General features: G+C 39.6%; 1 long non-coding RNA gene and 2 pseudogenes across 6 annotated transcripts in view; 2 read left to right on the forward strand and 1 right to left on the reverse strand.

The window, feature by feature from the left end:
• LOC135322448 (uncharacterized) overlaps nucleotides 1-26861 on the forward strand; it is a 90555-nt gene that overhangs the window by 5361 nt on the left and 58333 nt on the right. For all 6 annotated transcript variants that reach the window (XR_010383025.1, XR_010383023.1, XR_010383022.1 and 3 more), the window contains exon 2: nucleotides 2079-2128. This is a non-coding gene — a long non-coding RNA (uncharacterized LOC135322448). The remainder of the gene's footprint in view (nucleotides 1-2078; nucleotides 2129-26861) is intronic.
• On the reverse strand, nucleotides 649-1075 carry LOC135322500 (elongin-B-like; annotated as a pseudogene).
• On the forward strand, nucleotides 2191-3710 carry LOC135322493 (EMI domain-containing protein 1-like; annotated as a pseudogene).

Genomic DNA, 26861 nt, shown 5'->3' on the forward strand with positions numbered 1-26861 from the left:
CAGTAAAGAGAAGGGCACGAATTGAACATCTTTAAAATATTTACTTAGTCTTCCAACCCATGGATCTGGTATATTTCCATTTTTTAAAAATCTCCAATTACTAAAAAGTTTAGCTTTTTTTCATGATGGTCCTACGTATTTCTTATAGAGGTTATTCTTAAATATTTGATAGTTTTTATTTTGAATAAGTCATTTTCTTTTTAAGGGAGAAATATTACTTTAAGATTTGTTTTCCCTCTGAGAAGCAAAATGGCGGATTTAAAACTGTTTCCAGATACTGAAACTTAGGAGTCAGCATTTTAACTACCCCAGCTGATTTTGGAGGGGGGCCCTGCAGACTGTTTTGTGGGGGAGGAGCCACTTGGGGGAGGCACTTGGGGTGGCTCTAGGCTGTGGATCCCCCACAGAACCCTCCCAAACTGGCACACTGGCTCTAGCTGGGAACCAGCCTGCTGGGAGGGGACCACTCTGAAGGCTGGCCTGAGGGATAGCTTGATCCAGAGGGCTTGTCCAGCAGGCCAGCCTGGTAGGCCTGAGGAGTGGGCTGAAGTGGGCCCCATCCCAGTGAGGGTGCGCAGAAAGAGGCAGCAACAGGGCAGACATCCAAATCTCTTTTACTGGGGGAAAGGGGGCACCGAGGCAGCCCACTCACTGCACAGCTTGTCCATTGGCGCTGCTTCCTGAGTCCTGTGGCTTCATCACACCTGGCAGCTGGGGCGGGCTGGAGAAGGGCTCAGTGCTCAGGACCTCAAGGGCATCAGCTGCCCGGAAGACTGGCCCCACGGCCACTGGGGACTGCAGCCGTGCTGTCTGGCTGGTGAAGCCACACTTCACCCAATGTCTTGCTGTTGTCCAATAGCTGGTCATCCAGTGGCTGCTTGAGGATGCCCTGGACACTGCACTTCGGCTGGAACACGATGCTTGACTCCCTAGTGTCAGTGAAGACTGCGGTCTTGTGGCACCGATCATGAGAAGCACATCCTGGGGATGGCTGGCCGTGTGAGCTTGGAGCCCAGGGCTCCCCCCCCAGGTGGCCCGGCGTCCCCAGCTGATGTCTGCTGCAGGTGGTTCCCATCTTTACTGTCACTGCTTTAGGTGGTGCATGTTCTTTCTGAGGAGCGCCTTAGCTCACAGAGCCATATTCCCAGGCCATGTTCTCTTAACCCTCAGAATCATCTCTAGGGAGTTGATTTTAATGATCTAGGCTTAGTTTCCCTCAGTGGTCAGACTAGCAGCATTTATGTGGCTTTGCTTCTCTTCTACTGTCACATCATTGTTGATGATGTGGTCATTCATTACCTGGCTCAGTGTGAATTTCCTAAGGCCCCACACTTTAATTTACTCTTGGAATTAAAAAAACTAGTAACAATGTCTCTTAAGAAATTGATATATTTCATTTCACCAGATTTTGAGAATTAGCTAGTCCGTTACGTTTTTCTTTTGTCTTACTGCTCTTGATAAGCTCAAAAATTATTAATTAAATACTTAAACCACTATCTCTATGTATTAGTCCCCATGGTTAATTGATTTCTCCCCTTTTTTCTGGTCTTGGTTTTATATTTTTATTTTTTACTCATTATATTTTTATTTATAATTAAAACAGCCTTCCTGTAGCATTTTATAAGTCATCACAGAGGCCCATTTTGGTAGGTTTTCTGTACGTTCATTGTAAGTCACTACTAGTAAGTCTTCTTGAAAACTCTCATATTGGAAAGTAGAATAATTCCCATGGATGTGGTTTTGAGAACCTACGGCCTTCCAGAATGAGTGAGCTGAAGTGTTGCCTTACTGGAAGAGACTTTCAGCACTGTCAGTCTGAATACTAGAAAAGTTTTTGTCAGTACCAACTGTCAGTTTATGCTAAACTACTCTCTTTTTGACAATTTACCTGGTTTTAGTTCCTTAAGTCTGTTAACAATAATCTATTAATACTGTTATAAGTGCATATTTTTCTGATTATATCAGCTGTAGGCTTAATAAAAATGTTCCTTAAATAAATAGGAATAGATTATTATTATTTGTCCTGGGTCAGTAGATTTTTATTTGATTTTACTTTTACCATTCTCTTCCTCTTTTAGGTACATTGACTGTTAAGGAAAGTTTCCTGACCTTACATTCAGGACCTGAGGTTAGTTTTGGTTTGTCCCATGTTTCCTATGTTAATATTCAAAATGTTTTGGAAATGATACACACCTGTTAAATACGATTTAGATTAAATTTTATATATAGTTTTAATTTTTAGTGTATGAAAGTCACTGTGCCTAATTTTAAAAAGATGGCTGAGAATTATTTTGATTTAAAACAGATTTTGTTGGGCCCTGTGCCTGCCTCCTGCCCTCTTTCCTGCCACTGCACTGGGGGCCTGGAACCAGGGTCTGTGCATCCTGGGGAAGAGGGTGGAGATGCCAGGCTGGGGGCGCTGGATGCTGCTCTGCTTCAGGCTCCTGCTCGCTGGGGGCAGCGTCATGTGGAGTGTTGGGGACCCCATTCTCTGAACGCAGGAACTGGCGCTCATTCATGGTGATCTTCGCTGTCTCGTGCCATGTGCAGAATGGCACCTATCTTCAGCGAGTGCTGCAGAATTGCCCCTGGCCTCTGAGCTGCCCTGGGCATAGCTACAGAACTGTGATGAGACCCACACACAAGGTGACATAAAAGACAGTGATGGCCTGCGAGTGGAGGTGCTGCCCCGGGCACTTGGGGGTGAGCTGCAGGGAAGTTGCAAGCTCCTCTGGCCCAGTGGAGCCCAGGTGGCTGGGCAGCACTGTGCGGCAAATGGCAATTTGGCCCATAGCCTTCTCAGGTTGTCTCAACTGCAGCAAAGAGATGAGTGGATGGAGCGGCTGAAGCTGTTGGAGGCCAAGGTGGCAGTGCTGACTGCCACCAAGCAGGCGATGCCTCTGACCCCAGTTGCTCCCAAGGACCCCACCCTGATCTGGGGCTCCCCAGCTGCCCAGGGCAGCCCTGGAGATGGACGCTTCCAGAGAAAATGTGAAAGCCTCACTGTTCCTGGAGATGATTGAGTTGGTGCCTAGGGACTTCCTGGGCCCACTGGCCCAAAGGGAGAACCTGGCAGCTGGGGCCAATGGGGATGAGGGGCCTGCCAGGTCTGCAAGGCCCCCAAAGGAGCCCTGGCCAGGCCAGAGCTGTGGGTGCCCCTAGAGGGGACCTCCAGGGCCACTTAGGCCCCTGGACCCCCAACCCCTGTTGGACCACGATCCGCCTGGATCTCCCAGCATGAGGACCCATTTCTGTCCAACACCTTCAATGAGACCAGCAGCCACTGGCTCATGGGTCCTCCTGGACCTCCTGGCCTCATGGGCATCCCTGGGAGTTTTACACACATGGGACCCCCAGGCCCCTCTGGACTCAAAGGAATCTTCAGCCACCCAGGAGAGAAAGGTAAGAGAGGACTGCGTGGGGAGCTGGCTCCTCAAGGCTCCATGGGGCAGCGGAGAGAACCCGGCCCCAAAGGAGACCCTGGTGAGAAGAGCCACTGGGGAGAGGCGTTGAACCAGCTATGTGAGGCTTTGAGGATTTTAGCTGAGAGGGTTTTAATCTTGGGAGCAGTGATTGGGCTCTACAAGCCAGAGGTGTCGGGGCCAGGCCCTGCTGGCACAGGCACCCCCAGCCTCCTGCAGGGCAAGAGGGGAGGACACACAGCCAACTACTGGATCGTGGCTCCTAGGATCCAAAACAAGAGTGACTGAGTGGTGGTGGCCCTCGGGGTTGGCTGGACCTGGCTTCCCTGCCCAGCCTGGGCTTGGCCAGCTGCCTCCAGGGTCCTACTATCCATATTTGTTAATATTCTCAGGGACCCTTCTGCCACCTAGGCCTTTGTGGTGGGCAGGTCTTGGTTCTGGCACCCTGTGCATGTCTGCCTCCCATGGGGCTGAGTGGGGACTGGGGCCCGAGAGGGAGGCATGGCCCAAGGGAGATGTGAGCCCTGGCTCAGGGCCTAGGTCTCAGTTTCCTTCTGCAAAGGGGTGATGCAGGCCTGCGGGGTGGAGATGGCAGGTGTGGAGCTTCTGTCCTCTTATCCACTGCCTTGCCCTCCAGGCCCCAAGCAACTGAGCGAGTCAGAAATCACTCCAGCACAGGTAGGGGTGAGGAGGGAGGGCAGTGTCAGCGCCCCCTTCTCCCCAGCCAGGCCTTGGGGCATGCCTGTACTTCCCCTCTCCTTGTTTCCCATGATCACTTCCCTGAGGTCAAGCAACCTGATCTGACTGGACCTCCAGGGCTCCTAGTCTCAGTCAGTCTCAGTTCTGACCCCTGAGCCCTCAGTCCCTCCCGTGGCCAGGTAGAGGGGTATATGGAGAGGGAGGGGCCCCCTGCTCCCAGAAAAACTTGTGACAGATGCCAGGAGGTAGATGTGTACCAGCCAGTAGAGGCCCCTGGTGCAATTTCCCCCAGAAGAAAACATAAAATAGACTTTGTTTACAGGAGTTGCACAATTCATTCTATCTGAATGAATTACCATCATCCTACAATAAAGATCGCCCTTTGTTTTGTGATGAATGTGGTCAGCCAAGAGCATTGTCACCTTTGTGCAAATCAGTGCATTTTTATTACATGCCTAACTTGGAGTTAGATGCTACTGTGACCACACAAGAAATGTATGATGTAAATGAAACCTTATTGAATATACGGTCTATTAGAGAACATAAGACAGTTGCACTTCTGGGAAAGGACCATGCTTTATGATAGCACTTTTATGGCCGGTACTCTCTGACCCAATTCATGCCTATAGTTGAGGCTTCATAAGTATTTGCTGTCTTTAAATACATTCAGTATTTCAAATATTGTGTAGTCGTGTAAGAGAGTGTGGCACATGAGTAAGATGCAAACCCTGCCCTTAGAGGGTTAATGATTTGGCTCAGCAGGAAGTTAGCAGGCTTGTGATTAGAGCGGCAGGTGAACCACTGTGGGATTCTGAGAAGGGAGAGAACATCCCAGGGGGAGGCTAGAGGTGAAGGGTGTTTGGTAGATGCTGGGGTATAGATGGAATTTTAAAGGTTGGTGCTGAGGAGCTGTGGGTTAGGGAGAGGAAACAGTTTAATAAAGAGGAAATTGGGATGGTGTGGAGCATGTTTAATTATGGTTCCGCTTGTCTGGGTTGTGGGTTCAGATTAATGAACACAGAGAACTCTGTAAACTGTGCTAAAATGCATGGTTACAGAGAGTATCCCCGGAGCATCAGAATAAAGGGAGACGCTGGTGGGCCTGAGTCACCGGGAGTGTCTCACAGAGGCCTTGTTAAGTGACCTTGAACAGTGACCAGCGTCTGTAAGGGGAGAGGCAGCAGCCTCAACAGCGGCTTCAAAGTAAGTCTGAGAGACGTGCGTGGACCCCGGGCGGCGCATGTTAGCAGCTCAGCTCCCCGGGAGGGGGTGTGCAGCTCGAGCAGCAGAGCGCATTTAGAACGCATGGGAGCCTTGGTTCCGTCCCAGCACTTCCTGTAAAAAAGTGACTAAATACCCATTAATACCTCCCCCTCAAAAAGCAAGCAAACAACAACAAAGAGAAACTCACCTGGTTGAAACCAACAAAACAAAAAGGAGTGTGTTGATTCACATAACCAGATGTCTGCAAGTACAGTGTGGCTGGATCTAGATGTGTAAGTGGTCTTATCGGAAGTCTTTTTTTTTTTTTTTTTTTTTTTTTTGGTCCCTTTTCCCTTCCTGTCTCTTCATTTCTTCTGTGTTCCTCTGGGCATGTGGGCTCTCGCAGTGACAGGGAAGGTGCTGGTAGCCCCAGGTATACACTGCCCCTAAGGTTCACGATTTCCTAGGAACAGCTGCCAGGTCTGTATATCAAATGATGAGGAGATGAGTCAAGCACTGGGTCCTCTGGTCCTTCTCAAGCCCGTCAATGTGACCTGGGGTAACAGAGTAATCAGACTGCCCTGGCCTGAGTCGTGGGCCTCTGGAAGGGGGATCATAGGGAACAAATTCCAAATAGAAAAGAGTTTTGTAAACAGAAGATGGGGCAGGGGTTATAGGGGATTAGTGCAGGACTGACAAAAGGCAGATGCCCACCCCGAGGAGACGGAGATAAAACAGGGAGAGCTGGAAAGGTGCTTCCTGGAAAGAGCAGCAGGAGGCGCTCTATGACAGGAGATGGTGGCCGTGCCCACTGCATAGTTATTGAGGATTCAATTAGTCAGTGAATACAAATCAGGACAGTGGCTGGCACTTAATAATCACTCAGCAAGTGTCATTATTATTATTATAAGGGCTCAAAGTTGGGGCTTACCCCAGAACCAGATGCTTGAAGCATCCACATCAGCACAGCTCCCTCTAATTCCCCATAAAGCAAAGTGCAGAACCTTAATCTCACAAGGACAGGACAGAAATAACGCCCTTGAATCTGCATCCCTTGGCACTGGGTTGTTCTCCTGCCCCTTCTTATCCTCCTTTTCCCCTTAAGCTTTTTAATTTTACATGAAAAATTGAACCATAGACTATCTGTTAGACCATGAAACAAGACTCAAAAATTCATAGTTTGAAATCGTGTAGTCAGGAACGGTGCTGTGCAGTAGCGGTCCCCATGGTGACAAAGGTGTTCCGCACGTGCTGTGTGATGGCTTCCATGCTGCACGGTGTAGCTGGAGAGCGGGGCTCAGCCCGCGGCCTGCACTTACGTGGCTGCAGGGAAATGGTGGTTTACACTTGGACAGGGGTGTGCGGCAGAGACCACACGTGGCCCGCACAGCCTGAAAATCTTAGTTTGACCTTTCACAGAAAAAGTTTGCCCGCCCCTTTTCTAGAGTGTTTTAAACTATAATGCAGTTCTACTAGAAGTCAGTGAGAAGATAACAAGAATTCAACCTCTTCACTTCTCACAGGTTCCTGGGGTTTTCTGCTACTTCTTAAGTCAGTTTTGGTAGTTTGTGTCTGCATTAGCTCTCTAGGACTGCCGTAATAGTGTACCACAACCTGGGTTGCTGAAACAACAGATGTTTACTGTTCTCGCAGTTCTGGAGGCTGGAAGTCCAAAGTCAAGGTGTTGGCAGGTTGGTTTCTTCCCAGGCCTGTGAGGGAGCATCTGTCCATGTGTTCTTCCTGGCTTCTGGTGGTTTGCCGGTGGTCTTTGGCGTTCCTTAGTCTGCAGACGCATCACTCTGACCTCTCTCATCTTCCTAAGGTGTGTGTGTGCGTGCAAATTTCCCCTTTCTGTAAGGACACCAGTGATTTTGGATTAGGGGCCCACCTACTCCATTATGGCTTCAGCTGACATCTACAGCAACCCTGTTTCCAAATAATGTCATGTTCTGGGGTACTGGGGGTTGGGTCTTCAATATACGAGTTTGAGGGGGCATGCAGGTTAATCCATAATGGTGTCTTTCTAGGAATTTTTCCATTTCACCTAGGTCATCTAACTGGTTGGCATACAGTTGTTTATAGTATTGCCTCACGCCCCTTTCTATGTCTGTAAGGTTGGTAGTGCCCCTTCTTTCACTCTGGGTTTTAGTGGTTTGAGTTCTCTCTCTCTCTCTCTCTCTCTGTTTCTCTTTTTGTCTCTCTGTCTAGCTAAAGGTTTTGAAATTTGGTTGATTTCTTCAGAGAACCAATTTTTGGTATTGCTTTCTCTGTTGTTTTCCTGTTCTCTCTTTTGTTTATTTCTGCTCTAGTCTTTACTGTTGCTGGTTACACCAATAATACAAAAATCAGTTGCATTTCTGTATACCAGGCATCATTAGAAAATGAGTTTCTTAAAAAGAGAGACTATAGGCATTTTTAAAAATTAAGTACTTAAGTAAACAATCTTATGGTAACCAGGGGTAAGGGATAAACTCAAGATTTGCAAATATTAACTACTATATATGAAATAGGTAAAAACAAATTTATTTTGTATAGCACAGGAACTATAATAAGTGTCTTATAATAACCTATAATGGAAAAGAATATGAAAACAAATATATATATGTATATGTATGACTGAAACATGCTGTACACCAAAAATTGACACATTATAACTGACTACTTCAATTTTAAAAAATCAAGTACTTAAAAATAAGTGATATAAAATATATAAGATTTCTATGAAGAAAACTATAAAATGTTATACAGAGACCTTAAAGAAGACGAATAAATGGAAAAATTCACCATTATTCATGGATTGGAAGACTTGATTTTGTTAAAATGTCAGTTTTCCTTAAATTGATTTATAATCCCATATAATTCCAGTCAAAATCTCAAGCAGATTTGTTTGCTTGTTTGTTTTATTCTGGTGTGCAAATTGACAAGCTAATTCTAAAATGTATATGGAGATGCAGAGGGCCCAGAATAGCCAAGATGTTCTTAAAGGAGAATAAGGTAGAAAGATGCTCTCAAATATCAAGACTTCTTATTAACTTACTGTGTTGGCAGGGGCTCACTGCTAGCCCAGGGGAACGGGATGAAGGGCTCAGAGTAGTTCATGCATGTGTGAGTACTTGACTTATGGTAAAGGGGCTTTCCAGGAGATGATGGACATCCATATGGAGAAAAAATAAAATTGGACTCATACTTTGCACTATGTACAAAAGTCAACTTTAGGTGGATTATAGACCTAGAGTCATAAGGAAAAACAGTAAGCTTTGAGAAGATGACATATTTCATGTCCTCAAGGTCAGGAATGGGGAATGGCTTCCATTTTCCAGAAGTAAATTTTATTTTATTAGTTTATTTCTATTGAGGTATCCTTGACAGATAACAGTAAACTATTCAGGTGTACAACATAGTGATTCCATATTTGTATATATTACAAAATGATCACTGCTAGTTAGCACTCATCACCACACTTGGTTATGATTGTTTTTCTTGTGATGAGAACTTTAAAAATCTTCTCTCTTAGCAAATTTCTAATATGCAGTATAGTATTAACTGTAGTCAATAGGCTGTACAGGGAATGACTGCTTTAAAAAGACACAGATGCATTAAATACAAAGAAACAGTGATACATTTGTATAAATTTAAAATTGAGAGTGTCTGTTTATCAAAAAATGCCACTAAGAAAATGGGAAGTTCAGCTGCACAGTAGGAGGTACTTCTAACACATGATGAATCCCAACAGCACACTTTTGAGCAAAAGAAGCCAAACTCAAAGAATATACCCTGTATGCTTTCATTTCTGTAAAATTCTGAAACAAGCAAAACTCACTGTGCTGTTTAGGAATGAATACTTACTTAGATAGTAAAACTCCAAAGAAAAGCAAGGATTTTTCTTGATTACCACAAAGGCCTTCTGGGCTTACATAGAAGTTTGCTTTATAATTTCATTAAATCACACATTTGTATTTTAAATACCTCTCTTTCTATTTTTCAATGAAATCAAGTAAAAACTGTTTTTAAATGAAATGTAATTTTTGCCTTTTTGATGGCTTATATTTATAAGAAGATATCCTTAGGTTTTCAAAAACATTTCTCCTGATTTTTGGAAGTCTTTGCAAATAGGTCACATTAGCTAGGCACAGATTAAGGATTGTTTCACAAACTCTTAAGACTTTTAGCTCTGTTTTAGTTTTAACAAAACAGAAGAAATTAATCTGCACCAAAATGGAAATCAGGTTGGTGTCTCCCTACATTTCAGTGTCACCAAAGCTGTAAAATGAAATCCTGATTCTTTTGATGGTTTTATTGTTTCTTTTATTCTGCTTAAAGCAATCAGTGGTGTCTTCACACCTGCCTTACTGGTACTCCTCTTTCAACGCCTTGTGATGAAGTTGGTTTTGGATCTTTCTAAATGACAGTTCATTCAAACAAGGTAGATGGTATATAAGGCAGGACATAACACAGTCATGCACAATCCAAATTATAAATGAAGTTTAAAATATTTATATAATAGAGAATTAAAAGGCCCACCTGGGAGTTAGGTAAAGAAGGGACAGTAGTAAGGCAGTACTTTCTGAGATTACAACCTCCCCTGTGCTGTCCTTTCTGCCAATCATATCTTTTTTTTTTCCTATTTTTTTTTAAATTAATGGAGGTACTGGGGATTGAACCCAGGACCTCATGCATGGTTAGCACTCTCACTACCACTGAGCTAAACCCTCCCCTCTGCCAGTCATTTCTAATTAGAGTTGGAGGTATGGGTTGTGGAAGGTGTAATAGTATTGGAAGAAATGGAAGGCACCAAGAGCTAAGAATCTCATCAAAGAGATGAAAAATAAATGGATGAATGAGGGTCTGGGTAAGATCCAACAAGGATTCGATGCTGGATACAGTACCAGAAAGAAATTGAAGTGGAGAAAGAAATTAAAATATAAATCATATTAGTAAGCCTTAAAATTAAAAAAAAAAAGTTTTAAAAAGCCTGCTGTGGAACACATTCATATAACTTGGGTCTAGAATGAGGGGCGTTGGGGGCAGGTGGGGCACCAGATACACACGGAAGGACTTGATGGACAGTGTGTTATTTCTGCAGGTGTAATTGTGCTTATGAACATAGCTTGAAATTTTGAAGAATCAACATTGGGAAAGGGACTAGAGAGGCTAATTTTAAAGGTGCATGGTCAATTAGTTGAATGAAAATGATGAAGGGAAACTCACTGTCTTGTTAAAAGAAGCAGAAATAATGGTATGAGGAAAGAAAAAAGGGCGTATGTTGTAATTATGTGATATGTAAATGGGGTGTAGATAGTGACTGTGATCAAAATAATGAGTGTTACTGCTGCCTCGCTGGTCATGGACATTCACCTCAGGCTTGTTAAATAAAGGATTGTGCCTTGCTCAAATAGAGGTGAAATGTTGTTTGTATTAATTATTTACTTGGTTTTACATTTGAGTAATTATCCCTTAAGATATGTTTCTTTAAGTCTTGAATTATTTCATCAGGGGTTATTCATTCATGATGATACCTGGAAGTCAGCAGTTTATGGTTTTGGAGAGCAGAGTTATTTCAAAAGACTATGAGTCAAATCTGAAGCCTGTCCCCATTGTTGGCCCCAAATTGAAAAGAAAGTAGGTTATCTCAAAATCTGTTCTTTGGTTTACCTAATCTAAGCATATTGTTCTTGATCAGGCTGTTAATAACATATGCTGCTGAGAAAAGCTAAGAGACTTCTTTTTTTCTTATATAACAGTCGTGTTTCTAGGCACCATTTCTTCCTAAGGGCATGTAGCTCTCCTTTTACAATGGAAACCACCTGGAGGCTGTATTGAGCATCAGTCCCACTTTGGCTGCATACACTGTGTTCATTTTTCTGTTGTGTCCAGATGGCCCAGGAGATTGCAAATGCCCCAAGGGCATGTGCCTCCCATCACATTGTCCTCCTCAGTGGGGAGCCAGCATCGTCCTCACACCCAGCTGGGGCCTGCACTGAGCAGGACCCAGGGCTGAGCTCCTTAGGGCAGAGGCTAGATCTGGTCTTCTCCCTGTCCCCAGTCCCCAGAGGGACTGGCACATGAGACCTGCCTCTAGGGGAGTCTGAGGGACAGCCCCTCCTCCTGCAACCCTGCAGCCCCAGCCTCAGAACACAGTCACCATGGTCGGGTCCTGAACCTTGTTCCGTGTGGATGAGGAGCAGCATATCTACATGGAGCAGGGCAGGAGGAGACTGTGCTCCATGCTCTGCCAGCTGGAACATGAGAACGAGCCCTGGAGCCCTGGCGGCCTTCCCCTTCATGAAGGAGTGGGCAGCCCCAGCCCTGGCTGCATGGCACCTTCATGAGCATTACATGAAAGCACTCCCATGCATGTGTGGGTAAGGACAAAGGGTCCCCGCTGGGCACATGCCACAGGAGCACAGCTTGGTGAGGGGACAGCCGCTGTGGGGAGAAGAGGTCACCATCCTATGGACTGCTGAAGCCCCACTCTGGGTAGCCAGCTTGGTGCATGGAGCATGGGCTGGGTTTCGGCTCCCAGTCACCCTTTTAGTGCCGCAGCCCTGGCAAGAATTAATCCCCACAAAGGAAGAGATCTTACCCTGAGCCTGGCCCCTGGCCTCCCCTCTTCTCCCTGCTGTTGGATCCCAGCTCACCCCACCTCCCCAGCCCTGGCTACCCCCTCTAGGTATCAGTCCCTGGGGGTCTGAGCTGGAGGGTCCACCCTCCCATCCAGGCTCTGGAGGCTGTGAATAGGTGGCTGTGGGAGCTATACCCAAAAGTGAGGATGTCTTTGACATTGTCCTTGTGACCAACAACCACGCTCAGGTGGGCATTCGTCTCATCAACAGCATCAACCACTATGGGGAGCATGAGGGGTCTGACCAATGATGTGGCCCCCAGTGGACTCCCGGGGCTGGGGCCGCACCTCTGCAGGGTGCAGGTGCACCCACTGGAGCCTCAAGCCCAGCGGGGAGCTGGTGAACTGGCTCTTAGGAGACTTTCATAGTGACTTCAGGATTGCTTTCAAAGGTAAATAAAATATAATTAATACCTTACCCTAAGCTTAAGTATTTCATCTATCATAATATATTTGGACTCTGGGAAAAATTAATTTTATGAATTTTCACTATCAAGATCAAAATTAAACATCAGTTAAATTTTATGCAATAAGACTGTGATGATCTTATGTAGACTAATCAATCGATCTCATAATAGTATTTATGTGTGAGAGCTCTAAAATCAGAGCTTGGCTATTGAAATGAGTGTCCTTTTTGTCATCGTCTAGGGAAACTGATGGGGATTAATGTGGTTAAACTATATGTGTTAAGCGCCCATGGCGTGAAGGTTGCTGCATTGTTCCAACTTGTCACTTGCTTGCGTGTGAGTGTCGGTGTGGAGAACAAAGGGCAAATACTGAAGTAAATTTTAATTAAGAGTAGATCTGCCATCTTCATTGCTATTACTGACTCAAGAAGAGTTAAGATTTTTATTCAGAAATTTACCAATTAAAGCTGTGGTCACTGTAAATAGAGGTGTAGCGTGGGTCTGTCTTGCAGGTGGCTGCAAGTCTTAGTGCAGAGAACTCACCAGTTATTCCATTCCTTTCTTGGGAGCAGATGTATCTGTTGTGAAGTTGACTCAGTGTTACTTGGGTGAAAATTTAGAGCAATCACCTGTAAGTGTATATGATTCATTTTTTACCAAAGAGTATTCTGTGTTTATTTCAGTTCCCCTATCTGTTTAATGTAGGATTGTAATGTTTATGAAGCAATAAAAGAAAGAGCTAAATAATGCATGTTTTAGTTTCCAGAAGCATAAAGAATTAGTAGCATAGAGCATTTTGCATTTTATGGGGGCGGTGATAGCCTCCTCCCGTAATTCATATCTGGCCTGCTGAATACCTGTTCCGGCATCAAGTTCAGTTTGGGAAATCCTGGTTCTGTAAACACCTGACAATCCTGTTGAGAATTTCAGCTGCTGGAATCCCCTGCCTGTGGCTTATGCAGATGTCTGCCTTCTTCTATCTTCTCTCCTTACTGCCTCTGAAGTGTCCTCCTTTTCCTTTTGGTGAGGGAAGTAATTACTCACACTGCTGAGACTTGAAGAGAAAGCTATCTCAAGTTAAAAAAAAAGTATTTTCTCATAGAAGAGGTTGTAAGTGGAGCCTGCATTCTATAATGTACAATTGCTAAACTCTGGTATATTATGGACATTTTATAGATGGGTTATACGAACTTTTGTGTTCAAGTAGAGGAAGCTAATTAACATTTGCAACAATTTCTTTCCAAAAATGGCTTCCCAGTATCTGGTTTCTCAGCTAGCTTTTAGAACATAACACATTAATCAAGTGGAAACTGCTTTTGTTTGATATTTATGACAATAGAGTAAGTTCTAAGTAGGTAACATTCTTGTTTTACTTAGTCTAAGAAAGTAGGGTGTGGCATCCTGGCTTTATGTGCTTTACTTAGGCCCAGTGCACTGCTTCTGTGACTGTGGGAGGCAGCACTTCTGTTATTTTATTTTTTCAGTTGAAGTACAGTCAGTTACAATGTGTCTGGTGTACATCACAACGTCCCAGTCATGCATATACATACATAGATTCATTTTCATATTTTTTTTCATTAAAGGCTATTACAACATATTGAACATAGTTCCCTGTGCTATAGAAAAGAAACTTTTTTAAAAATTCATTTTTATATGTAGTGGCCAACATTTGTAAATCTCAAACTCCAAATTTATCCCTTCCCACCCCCTTTCCCCAGTAATAAGATTTTTAAGTCTGTGAGTCTGTTTTATAGATGAATTCACAGTGTCTTTTTTTTCTTTTTTTTTAGATACCACATATGAGTGATATCATATGGTGTTTTTCTTTCTCTTTCTGGCTTACTTCATTTAGAATGATGATCTCCAGGTCCATCCATGTTGCTGCAAATGGCATTATTTTATTCTTTTCTTCTGGCAGAGTAGTATTCCATTGTAAAAATATACCACATCTTCTTTATCCAGTCATCTGTTGAAGGATATTTAGGTTATTTCCATATCTTGACTATTGTAAATAGTGCTGCTATGAACACTGGGATGCAGATGTCTTTTCAATTTAGAGTTCCCTCCAGATATATACCCAGGAGTGGGATTGCCGGGTCATATAGTAAATCTACTTTTAGTCTTTTGAGGAATCTGCATACTGTTTTCTGCAATGGCTGCACCAAACTGCATTCCCACCAGCAGTGTAGGGGGATTCCATTTTCTCCACACCCCCTCCAGTGTTTATCATTCAGGCATCACCTCTGTTTTCTTTTTATTCTTTATGAAGTTTGGCATTGGAAGGCAACTTCTCATAAAAGTAATAGTTTAATGAAATTAGACCTTTAGAAGTATTTTCCATGAATTAAAAAAAAAAAAAGTATCACCTAAGATTTTTTTTCTTCCTTTAGTTCCCTTGGCCCTTCTCCTTTGGTTACTTTTCAAAACAAGGTCCAATACAAAACTAGGTAATCTTTTTCTTTGTATCCAGATGTCTGAAGCAATACTTCTCTTTATTTTGTTTGTACGTTTCCCCAGTGCAGTGACAATTATACCTAAGACTTGCAGAGCACTTACTGTGTTTCAGATACAGCTTTATGTTCTTTACATAAATTAGATTACTTAATCTTTTCAAATATTCCTTAAGGTAGGTGTTATCTTCATTTTACAGATGAGGAAAGTGAATCACAGGGAGGCTAAAAACTTTGCCAAGATCCTATAGTGTGTAAATGACCAAGCTAGGAGAAGAACCCAGCCGTCTGGCTGCAGGAATTGTATTCTCTTTACTTCACAGAGATTTCAAATATTTTTATTCTTTTGTTTTTCTCCTTTGTTATCTCCCCCTTCTCACCTCCTCTCTCCCTCTCCCCCATGCTTTCCTTCCCCTTTCTCTTCCCCACACCCTGGATCTCCATGGTAGATAGACTGAATCACCACCCATCCAGTATCCTCCATGATGTGACTGCTTCAGGCACTTCAGACTTAACACATCAAAATCTGACCTTCTTTCCCCCAAACCCTCTTCTGCCTTCTCTGTTTCACATCTCAGTTGATGACACTATCATCTGCCCAGTCATGAACATAAGCAACATTCTAGAGTTTTCTCTAGATCTATCACAACTACCTTAGTTCAGACTCTTAACTCTCTCTCTCTCTTTTCCCTTCTAATTGTGGTAAAATACATATGACATAAAATTTACCATCTTAACCATTTTAAGTGTTCAGTAGTATCGAGTTTACCCATATTGTTATACAGCCTCCACCACCATCACCCATTTCCAGAATTCTTTTCATCTTACAAAACTAAAACTCTATACCCATGAAAAAAAAAAACCTCTCCTTTACCCCTTTTCCCCAGTGCTTGGCAGACATCATTCTACTTTGTATCTATGGGCTTGAGAACACTAGGTACCACATGAGTGGAATCAGGCAGCATTTGTCCTTCTGTGATTGGTTTATTTTACATAGCATGATGTCCTCAGAGTTCATCCATGTTGTAGCATGTGTCAGAATTTCCTTTCTTTTTGAGGCTGAATAACATTCCCTTGTGTATACAGTTGTCCCTCGGTATCTGTAGGGGATTGGTTCCAGGATCCCCTACAGACACCAAGATCCATGGTACTCACATTCCTTACATAACATGGCATAGTATTTGCATATAACCTGTGAACACTGTTCTGTATACTTCAGATAATCTCTGGATTACTTTATCACATCTGATACAGTGTAAATGCCATGTAAATAATTATAAGTGCAATGTAAATGCTATGTATATAGTTGCTGGCATGAGGCAAATTTAAATTTTGCTCTTTGGAACTTTCTGGAGTTTTTTTCCAAATAATTTTGATTCATAATTGACTGAATCTGTGGATGTGAAACCATGGATACTGAAGGCTGACTGTATATACCATATTATGCTTATCAATTCATCTGTCCATGGATACTTGGGTTCCTTCCACCTTTTGTCTGTTTTGAATAATGCCTTTATGAAATTGGGTGTGCAGATTTCTCTTTGAGATCCTGCTGTCAATTCTGTGGGGTATATACCCAAAGGTGGAATTGCTGGACCCTACAGTAATTCTATTTTTAATTTTTTGAGGAGTCATGAAACTGTTTTCCACTGCAGCTCCACCAATTTACATTCCCACCAACTGTGCACAAAGGTTTGAATTTCTCCACATCCTTACCAACACTTGCTATTTCCTGTTATTTATAGTAGCCATCCTAATAGGTGTGAGGTGGTTTCTCATTATGCTTTTGATATTTGCATATTTGATATTTGATGATTAGCAATGTTGCACTTTGCATATGTTTATTGTCCATTTTTATAATTTCTTTAGATAAATGTTTACTCAAGTCTTTTGCCCGTTTCTAAAATTGTATTGATGACTTGGAGAGCTTCTCTATATATTCTGCATATTAATCCCTTATCATATATGGGATTTGCAAATATTTTCTCCCCATTGGTGGGCTGTCTTTTCACTCTGTTAATAATGCATGCCCTTATCTCTCAGCTGAACTGTTCATGGCCTTCCTATGATTTCTTTCTAATTCACCTTCCCACTGCTGTACAAGAGAACTATGATGCAAATCTGATCCTGTTCAGAAAGATGGCTCAACATATGCAAGTCAACAAAAGAAAAGACAAAACCTATATTATCATCTCAATAAGATGCAGAAAAAGCATTTTATAAAATTCAACATCCGTTCATGATAAAAACTTTCACCAAAGTGGATATTGAGAGAACATATCTCAACATAATAAAAGCCTTTTACTACAAACCCACAGCCAACATAATATTCTGTGATCAGAAGCTCAAAGCCTTCCCACTAAATTCAGAAGGATGAGGATACCTTCTCTGCCCACTTCTATTCAACATAGTAGTAGAAGTCCTAGGCACTCCAGTCAGATGAGAAAAAGAAATTAAAGATTTCAATACTGGAAGGAAAGAGGTAAAATTGTCATTATTTGCAGATGACATGATACTCTATATAGAGAACTCTGAAGACAGTACACAAAAACTGTTAGAAGTAATACATGAATTCAGCAAGATAGCAGGATACAAGATTAATATATAAAAATCTGTTGCATTTCTTTACACTGACAATGAAATATCAGAAAGAAAAAGCAAAACAAAAAATCCCATTTAAAATTGCATCAAACAAACAAACAAACCTAGGAATTAACTTAACCAAAGAGGTGAAAAGCCTTTAAGCTGAAAACTGTAAAGCATTGAAAAAAGAAACTGAAGATGATTCACAAAAATGGAAAGGTATCTCATGCTCTCGGATTGGAATAATATTGTTAAAATGGCCATAGTATCTAAAGCAATGTACAGATTTAATGCCATCCCTGTCAAATTACCCAGGACATTTTCCATAGAACTAGCACAAATCATTTTAAAATTTATATGGAACCACAAAAGACCCAAAATTGCTGAAGTAATCCTAAGAAAAAAGAACAAAGCTGGAGGCATAACCCTCCCAGACTTCAGACAATACCACAAAGCTACAGTTATCAAAACAGCATGGTATTGGCACAAAAACAGACATATAGATCAGTGAACAGAATAGAGAGCCCAGAAATGAAACCACAAATATACAATCAATTAGTCTATGACAAAGGAGGCAAGAATATACAATGGAGAAAAGACAGTCTCTTCACAAATGGTATTGGGAAACTGGACAGCTTTATGTAAATCATGAAACCAGAACACTCCCTCACATCATATACCAAAATAAACTCAAAATTGTTTAAAGACCTAAATATAAGACATGATACCATGAAACTCCTACAAGAGAACATAGCCAAAACAATTTTCGGTATAAATTGTAGCAATATTTTCTTAGATCTGTATCACAAGGCAAAAGAAATAAAAGCAAAAATTAAAAAATGGAACCAAATTAAACTTAAAATCTTTGGCACAGAAAAGGAAACTATCAATAAAATGAAAAGACAGTGTATGGAATGGGAGAAAATATTTGCAAACAATGTAACCAAAAAGGGGTTAATATGCAAAATATATAAGTAGCTCATACAACTCAATATCAAAAAACAAACAACCCAATCAAAAAATGGGCAGAAGATCTGAATAGACATTTCTCCAAGGAAGACATACAGATGGTCAGCAGGCACATGAAAAGATGCTCAACATTGCTAATTGTTAGAGAAATACAAATCATAGAAACCACAATGAGATATCACCTCACACCTGTCAGAATGGCCATCATCAAAAAGTCTACAAATGAATGCTGGAGAGGTGTGGAGAAAAGGGAACCCCTCTACACTGCTGGTGGGAATGTAAGTGATATCATATATTTGTCCTTCTCTGTTTTGACCTCAAATTTAAGAGTTATTTGATCTCATTCTGGGAAAAGTCCATTGGTGTTTTGATAGAGATTTCATTGACTCTGTAGATTGCCTTGAGTAGTAGTATGATCATTTTAACAATATTAATTCTTCCAGTCCAAGAGCATGGTATTTCATTTGTGTCATCTTCAATTTCTTTCATCAGTGTGTTATAATTTTTTGAGTATAAGTCTTTTACCTCCTTGGTTAGATATTCTCATGTATTTTATTCCTTTTGACATGATTGAAAATGAGATTGTTTTCTTAATCTCTCTTTCTGATAGTTAGTTGTTAATGCATAGATATACAACAGATTTCTGTGTATTAACTTTGTATTGTATCCTGCAACTGTACTGAATTCATTTATTAGTTGTAATAGTTTTTTGGTGACATTGTTAGGATTTTCTATATGTAGTATCATGACCTCTGCAAACAGTGACAGTTTTACTTCTTCCTTTCCAGTTTAGATTCCTTTTATTTATTTTTCTTGTCTGATTGTTGTGGCTAGGACTTCAAATACTATGTTGAATAAAAGTGGCAAGAGTGGGCAATCTTGTCTTGTTCCAGATCTAGAGGAAATGCTTTCAGTTTTTCATCATTGAGTATGATGTTAGCTTTAGGTTTATCATATATCGCCTTTGCTATGTTGAAGTATGCTCCCTGTGTACCCACATTTTGGAGAGGTTTTTTTTTTTATCATAAGTGGATTTTGAATTTTGTCAAAACCTTTTTCTGTATCTGTTGAGATGGTGTATCACAATGATTAATTTGTGGTTATTGAATTATCTTTACATACGGAGGATAAATCCCACTTGACCATGGTTTATGATCAATTCAGTTTGCTAATATTTTGTTGAGGATTTTTGCATCTGTGTTCATCAATGACTTTGCTTGTCATGTGTGTGTGATATCTTTGATTGGTTTTGGTGTCAGGTTTTGCATCTGTGTTCATCAGTGACTACCTCTGTGTGTGTGTGTGTGTGTGACTGATATCTTTGACTGGTTTTTGTAACAGGATGATTTAGGAAGTTTGGAAGTATTTCTTCTGCTGTTTTTGGAATAGTTTGAGAAGGATAGGTATTAACTCCTCTTTAAATATTTGGAATAATTTACCTATGAAGCTATCTGGTATGGACTCTTGTTTATTGGGTATTTTTTTTTAAATTATGGTTTCAGTTTCATTCCTTGCAACCAATCTGTTCATATTTCTATTGTTTCCTGATTGCATCTTGAGAGATTTTACATTTATAAAAATTCATCTATTATATGTTGTCTACTTTATTCACATATAATTGTAGTAATCTTTTATGATCCTTTGTATTTCTGTGGTGTTGGTTGTAATTTCTTTTTCAGTTCTGGTTTTATTTATCTGAGGACTCTTTCTTGATGAGTCTGGTGAAAAGTTTATCAGTTTTATTTATCTATCCAAAGAACCAGTTCATTGATCTTTTCTATTGTTGTAGTCTCTAGTTCATTTATTTCTGCTCTGATCTTATTATTTCTTTCCTTCTACCAACTTTGGATTTTATTTTTGTTTTTCCAGTTCCTTTATGTTTGAAGATAGGGTTTCCCCCTTGTTTCCTGAGGTAGTCTTGTATTGCTATAAACCTCCCCCTTAGAACTGCTTTTCCTACATCCTACAAATTTTGGATTGTTGTGTTTCCATTTTCATTTGTTTCCAGACATTTTGTGATATCCTTTTTCTTCAATGAGCCATTAGTTGTTTAGTAGCATGCTGTTTATCCTCTCTGTGATTTTTGCAGTTTTTTTCTTATAGTCAATTTCTAGTCTCACTGTGGTCAGAAAAGATGCTTGATATGATTTCAATTGTCTTTAATTTACTGAGGCTATTTTTGTGGCCTGGCATATTATCTATACTGGAGAATGACCATGTGTGCTCAAAAATAATGGATATTCTGCTACTTTTGGATGGAATGCTTTGTGTAGATTTATTAAGTTTATCTGAACTAATATGTCATTTAAGCCAGTATTTCCTTATTGATTTCCTGCTTATGTGATCTGTTCATTGATATAAATGAGGTGATAAAGTCCCCTACTATCATGTTACTCTTAATTTCTCTTTCTATGTTTGTTAAAATCTACTTTATGTATTTTTTTTTTTACTTGTTTTTTTTTACTTTACGTATTTAGATGCTCCTATGTTGGGTATGTGTATATTTACAATTTTTATATCTTCCTGTTGCATTGATCCCTTTATAATTAGTAATATCCACTTTTGTCTCTTGTTATAGTCTTGGTTTTAAAGTCTCTTTTGTCTGACATAAGTATTGCTACTCAGTTTTCATTTCCATTCACATGGAATACCTTTCTCCATTCCCTCACTTTCAGTCTGTATCTTTTTATCTGAAGTGAGTGTCTTGTAGACAGCATATATCTGCATCTTGTTTATGTATCCATTCAGCCATTCTTGCCTTGACTAGAGTATTTAGTCCATTTACTTTTAAAGTAAGTATTGATAGCCATTTATTTATTGCCAGTTTGTTAATTGTTTTCTGGTTGTTCTTGTAGGGTTTTTGTTTGTTTATTTCTTCTTTTGCTCTCTTCCTGTGTGATTTGATGACCATCTTTAGTGTTTTGTTTGGATCTCTTCTTTTTTTGTGTGTGTATCTATTGAAAATTTTTGGTTTGGGGTTTCCATGAGGCTTACATATAGCAACCTGTATATATTTGTGGTAATTGTAAGTTGCTGATCTCTTAAACTCAAACATGATCCAACAACCCTGTATTTTTACTCCCCCCTCTACTCCACATTAATGGTTTTCAAATCATATTTTACTTCTTTTTATTTTGTGTCTCCCTTAACTACTTGCTATGGATATAAGTGATTTTACTACCTTTGTCCTGTAACTTTCCTACTGGCTTTACAATTGCTCTACTATATTTACAGTATATTTGCCTTTACCAATGATTTTCTTTCCTTTCATAAATTTTTTTCTTGTGTTTCTTGGTCATTTGTCTCTATTTTTTAAACTTTTTTTTATTGAGTTATAGTCCTTCTACAATGTTGTGTCAAATTCCAGTGTAGAGCACAATTTTTCAGTTATACATGAACAAACATATATTCATTGTCACACTTTTTTCTTTGCTGTGAGCTACCACAACATCTTGTATATATTTCCCTGTGCTATACAGTATAATCTTGTTTATCTATTCTACATATACATGTCAGTATCTACAAATTTTGAAATCCCAGTCTGTCCCTTCCCAACCCCTGCCTCCTTGGCAATCACAAGTTTGTATTCTATGTCTATGAGTCTGTTTCTTTCTTTTAATTTTTTTAGATTCCACATATAAGCAATCTCATATGGCATTTTTTTTTTTCTCTTTCTGGCTTACTTCACTTAGAATGACATTCTCCAGGAGCATCCATGTTGCTGCAGATGGCATTATGTTGTCAGTTTTTATGGCTGAAGAGTATTCCATTGTATAAATATACCACTTCTTCTTTATCCAGTCATCTGTTGTTGGACATTTAGGCTGTTTCCATGTCTTGGGTATTGTAAATAGTACTGCTATGAACATTGGGGTGCAGGTGTCATTTTGAAGTAGGGTTCCTTCTGGGTATATGCCCAGGAGCAGGATTCCTGGATCATAAGGTAAGTCTATTCCTAGTATTTGAGGAATCTCCATACTGTTTTCCACAGTGGCTGCACCAAACTGCATTCCCACCAGTGGTGTGGGAGGGTTCCCCTTTCTCCACAGACTCTCCAGCATTTGTCATTTGTGGACTTTTGAATAATGGCCATTCTGGTTGGTGTGAGGTGATACCTCATCATAATTTTGATTTGCATTTCTCTGATAATTAGTGATATTGAGCATTTTTTTCATGTGCCTATTGATCATTTGTATTTCTTCCTTGGAGAATTGCTTGTTTAGTTCTTTTGCCCATTTTTGGATTGGGTTGTTTGGTTGTTTCTTATTAAGTCATATTAGCTGCTTATATATTCTGGAGATCAAGTCTTTGTCAGTTTCATCATTTGCAAAAATTTTCTCCAATTCCATAGTTTGTCATTTTGTTTTCCTTATGGTTTCCATTGCTGTGCAGAAGCTTGTAAGTTTCATTAGGTCCCGTTTTTTTATTCTTGATTTTTTTTCTATTGCTTGAGTAGACTGCCCTAGGAGAACATTTTTGAGATGTATGTCAGATAATGTTTTACCTATATTTTCTTCTAGGAGGTTTATTGTATCTTGTCTTATGTTTAAGTCTTTAATCCATTCTGTTTATTTTTGTGTATGGTGTAAGGGAGTGTTCTAGCTTCATTGATTTACATGCTGCTGTCCAGTTTTCCCAACACCATTTGCTGAAGAGACTCTCTTTATTCTATTGTATATTCCTGACTCCTTTGTCAAAGATTGGTTGACCAAAAGTTTGTGGGTTCATTTCTGGGTTCTCTGTTCTGTTCCATTGGTCTATATGCCTGGTTTTGTACCAATACCATGCTGTCTTGATGACTGTACCTCTATAGTGTTGTCTGAAGTCTGGGAGAATTATTCCTCCAGCCTTTCTTTTTCTTCAGTAATGCTTTGGCAATTCTAGGTCTTTTGAAATTCCATATAAATTTTATTATGATTTGTTCTAGTTCTGTGAAATATGTCTTGGGTAATTTGATAGGGATTGCATTCAATCTGTACATTGCCTTGGGCAGGGTCACCATTTTAACAATATTGATCTTCCAATCCAGGAGCATGGGATATCTTTCCATTTTTTAAAATCTTTAATTTCCTTCATCAATGGTTTATAGTTCTCTGTGTATAATTATTTCACCTCCTTGGTTAGATTTACTCCTAGATATTTTATTACTTTGGTGCTATTTTAAAGGGGACCATTTTTTTACTTTCTTTTCCTGTTGATTCATCATTAGTGTAAAGAAATGTAACTGATTTTTGAACATTAATCTTGTAACCTGCTACCTTGCTGAATTCTTCGATTAGTTCTAATAGTTTTAGTGTGGACCTTTTAGGGTTTTCTATATATAGTATCATGCTATTTGCATATAGTGACACTTTTACCTCTTGTTTTCCAATTTGGATCCCTTTTATTTTTCTTTCTTGCCTGATTGCTGTGGCTAGGAATTCAAGACTATGTTGAATAGGAGTGGTGATAGTGGGCATCCTTGTCTTGTCCCAGATTTTAGTGGGAAGCTTTTAAGTTTTTCACTGTTGAGTACTATGCTGGCTGTATGTTTGTCATATATAGCTTTTATTATGTTGAGATATGTTCCCTCTATACCCACTTTGGTGAGAGTTTTTATCATAAATGGGTGCTGAAATTTATCAAATGCTTTTTCTGCATCAATTGAGATGATCATGTGGTTTTTGTCCTTTCTCTTGTTGATGTGATGTATTACATTGATTGATTTGCGTATGTTGAACCATCCTTGTGTCCCTGGGATGAACCCAACTTGGTAATGATGTATCATCTTCTTTATGTGCTGTTGGATTCTATTTGCTGATGTTTTGGTGAGGGTTTTGGCATCTATGTTCATCAGTGATATTGGCCTATAATTCTCTTTTTTGGTAGTGACTTTGCCTGGTTTTGGTATCAGAGTGATGGTGGCTTCATAGAATGAGTTTGGAAGTATTCCCTCCTTTTCAATATTCTGGAAGAGTTTGAGAAGGACTGGTATGCGTTCTTCTTTGTATGTTTGGTAGAATTCCCCAATGAAGCTGTCCGGTCCTGGATTTTTATTTGTAGGGAGGTTTTTTATTGCTATTTCTATTTCATTTCTATTGATCGGATTGTTCAAGTTGTCAGTTTCTTCTTGATTCAGTCTTGGTGGACAGTATGTTTCCAGAAACTTGTCCATCTCCTCTAGGTTATCCAGTTTGCTTCCATATAGTTTTTCATAATATTCTCATATGATATTCTTTATTTCTATTTTATTTGTTGAAATTTCTCCATTTTCCTTTCTTATTTTGTTAATTTGTGCTCTCTCTTTTTTCTTCTTTTTGAGTTTGGCCAGAGGTTTGTTGATTTTATTTACTTTTTCAAAAACCAGCTTTTGGTTTGATTGACTTTTTCTGTGTTTTTTTTAAATACCTATATTATTTATTTCCTCCCTGATCTTTATAATTTCCTTCCTTCTGCTGCCTTTGGGTTTTTTTGTTCTTCTTTTTCTAGTTCTTTCAGCTGTTGGGTAGATTATTTATTTGAGATTATTCTTTTTTTGAGGAAGGCCTGCATCGCTATAAACTTCCCTATTAGCACTGCCTTTGCTGTGTCCCATAAATTTTGTGTGGTTGTGCTTTCATTTTCATTTGTCTAAAGGTATATTTTAATTTCAACTTTGATTTGCTCATTGACCCATTGGTTTTTAATAACATATTGTTTAATCTCCATGCTTTTATTTTTTCTCCTTTGTTTCCCTGTTGTTGATTTCTAGATTCATGGAATTGTAGTCAGTAAAGATGCTTGAGATAATTTCTATCTTAAAATTGTTGAGGTTGCAAAGGGTTCTTTTAAACTAAAGCAATCACTCATTTAAAGAAAAAAGGTTGTTCATATACATAATTTTGCTTTGTATTAATCTACTTTTTGTTCTTCATAATTCCAAGTTAATAGGAGTAGTACTCAAAGTACATGATTTTAAAATTTATATAGAAATATTTTTATGACGTGATACATACTGCAACTGCTGTTGTTTTATGAGATGATGCTTTATAGGGCTTAGGGCTTAGGAAGAAAAAGCAAATATTAATGTAGAGTGTATATAGGAATTCTGTGTGCAAAGAATTGAGTGAAATTTTACAGTTATGTTTTGTTTATGTAAAGTCAAAACAAAGCTAAAAGCTCTGCCTCATGACTCCATTAAAATTTTGAATTAGACTTTACATTTTTGGAGCTTTACTCAGGATTTTAAATGTCAAAAACTGATCAAGTAACTATATATATATATTTTATATTTCACAAAACATTACTTGCTGATATTGATGGTGTTTCTAATAATATTACTTTGTAGCTTCTGCAAAGTATTAGATCTGTCATTTTTTTGAAATGATGTATTTTACATGACTCTCTTTTTTTTTTTTTGAGGAAAATCAGTAACTATCTGATCACCCATTCATAACCCTAGTACTTATCTAATTATAATTTTTATAATAGTTGTTTTCAGGAAATCCTACAAGTCAATCCTCCCTCATTGCTTTTGTTTCCTAGTATCTAAACAGCTTCCTCCCTTTTCCTGAAAGCTTCCTGCTGTTGCTTCCAGACCTCTTACTAGGGTGGTCTTCAGACTCCCCTTCTCCAACTTGTCTGTTCCTTTTCTAAAGGAAATGCATTTTTTGTCAGCCTATTCTGGGAATCGGACCCAGTGGAAAATCTAATATAGACCCCTTATTAGAAATTATTAATAATTTCACAAAGGTGGCAGTAGAAAATTAAGCCAAGTGTAGAGCCCTTCTAAGCACGGGACCCTGTGTACCACACATGTTATGGACTCATGAAACTGGCCTTAAATTTTTCCCTTGGTGGTTATGCCCCAGAACTTTGCTTCTTTTTTGATGTATCCTTACCCTGACTGTATCTTTCTTTCCTGCACTCTGATTCCCTATTTTTCCTCCCTGTAGTTGTGTAGCCCCAGAGTCTTGAGCTGCAGAGAATCTTACATTCCCTCTTCCTGTTTTCATAGAAAGAAAGCAAAAAAGAGCAAATATTTGGGAATTTTTCTTGAAATAATTTTATCATCAAGAAGTGCTCCAGATATTCTTGGTAATAAATCATATTTGAGAACTGAAGTTGTCTAAGAATTCTACTCTGAAATATTGTATTTTGATTTAGTTTCCTTGGCTCAATATATGATTAATTACTGAAGTATATATCTGTTCAAAGCTTGGTTACATATATGTAAAAATTAATTCATTTGACAACAGTGTCTATACATGTGATGGCAGCAGTCCCTGAGACAACTGTTTAAAAAAACAGAGTGTTAAAATATTAGCCCTTGTTATCATCATTAAAAGGGCAATACCCTCCCTTAGACTTGGCACCACTTTAAGGATTAAAGAGTTCTTAGCTGACCCTCCTCTTTCTGATCTGTGCCCTCATATCCTCTGGGAACCATCTTTTTCCTTATCTACTTTCTATCCTGGTTTGCTTTATGTGTTTCAGAAGTAACATTAATCTGATAACCCATTAGATGGTCAGAAGGTACCAAATCATC

The sequence above is a fragment of the Camelus dromedarius genome, chromosome 11 (genome assembly GCF_036321535.1).
Source record: "Camelus dromedarius isolate mCamDro1 chromosome 11, mCamDro1.pat, whole genome shotgun sequence".
NCBI classification, from domain to species: domain Eukaryota; kingdom Metazoa; phylum Chordata; class Mammalia; order Artiodactyla; family Camelidae; genus Camelus; species Camelus dromedarius.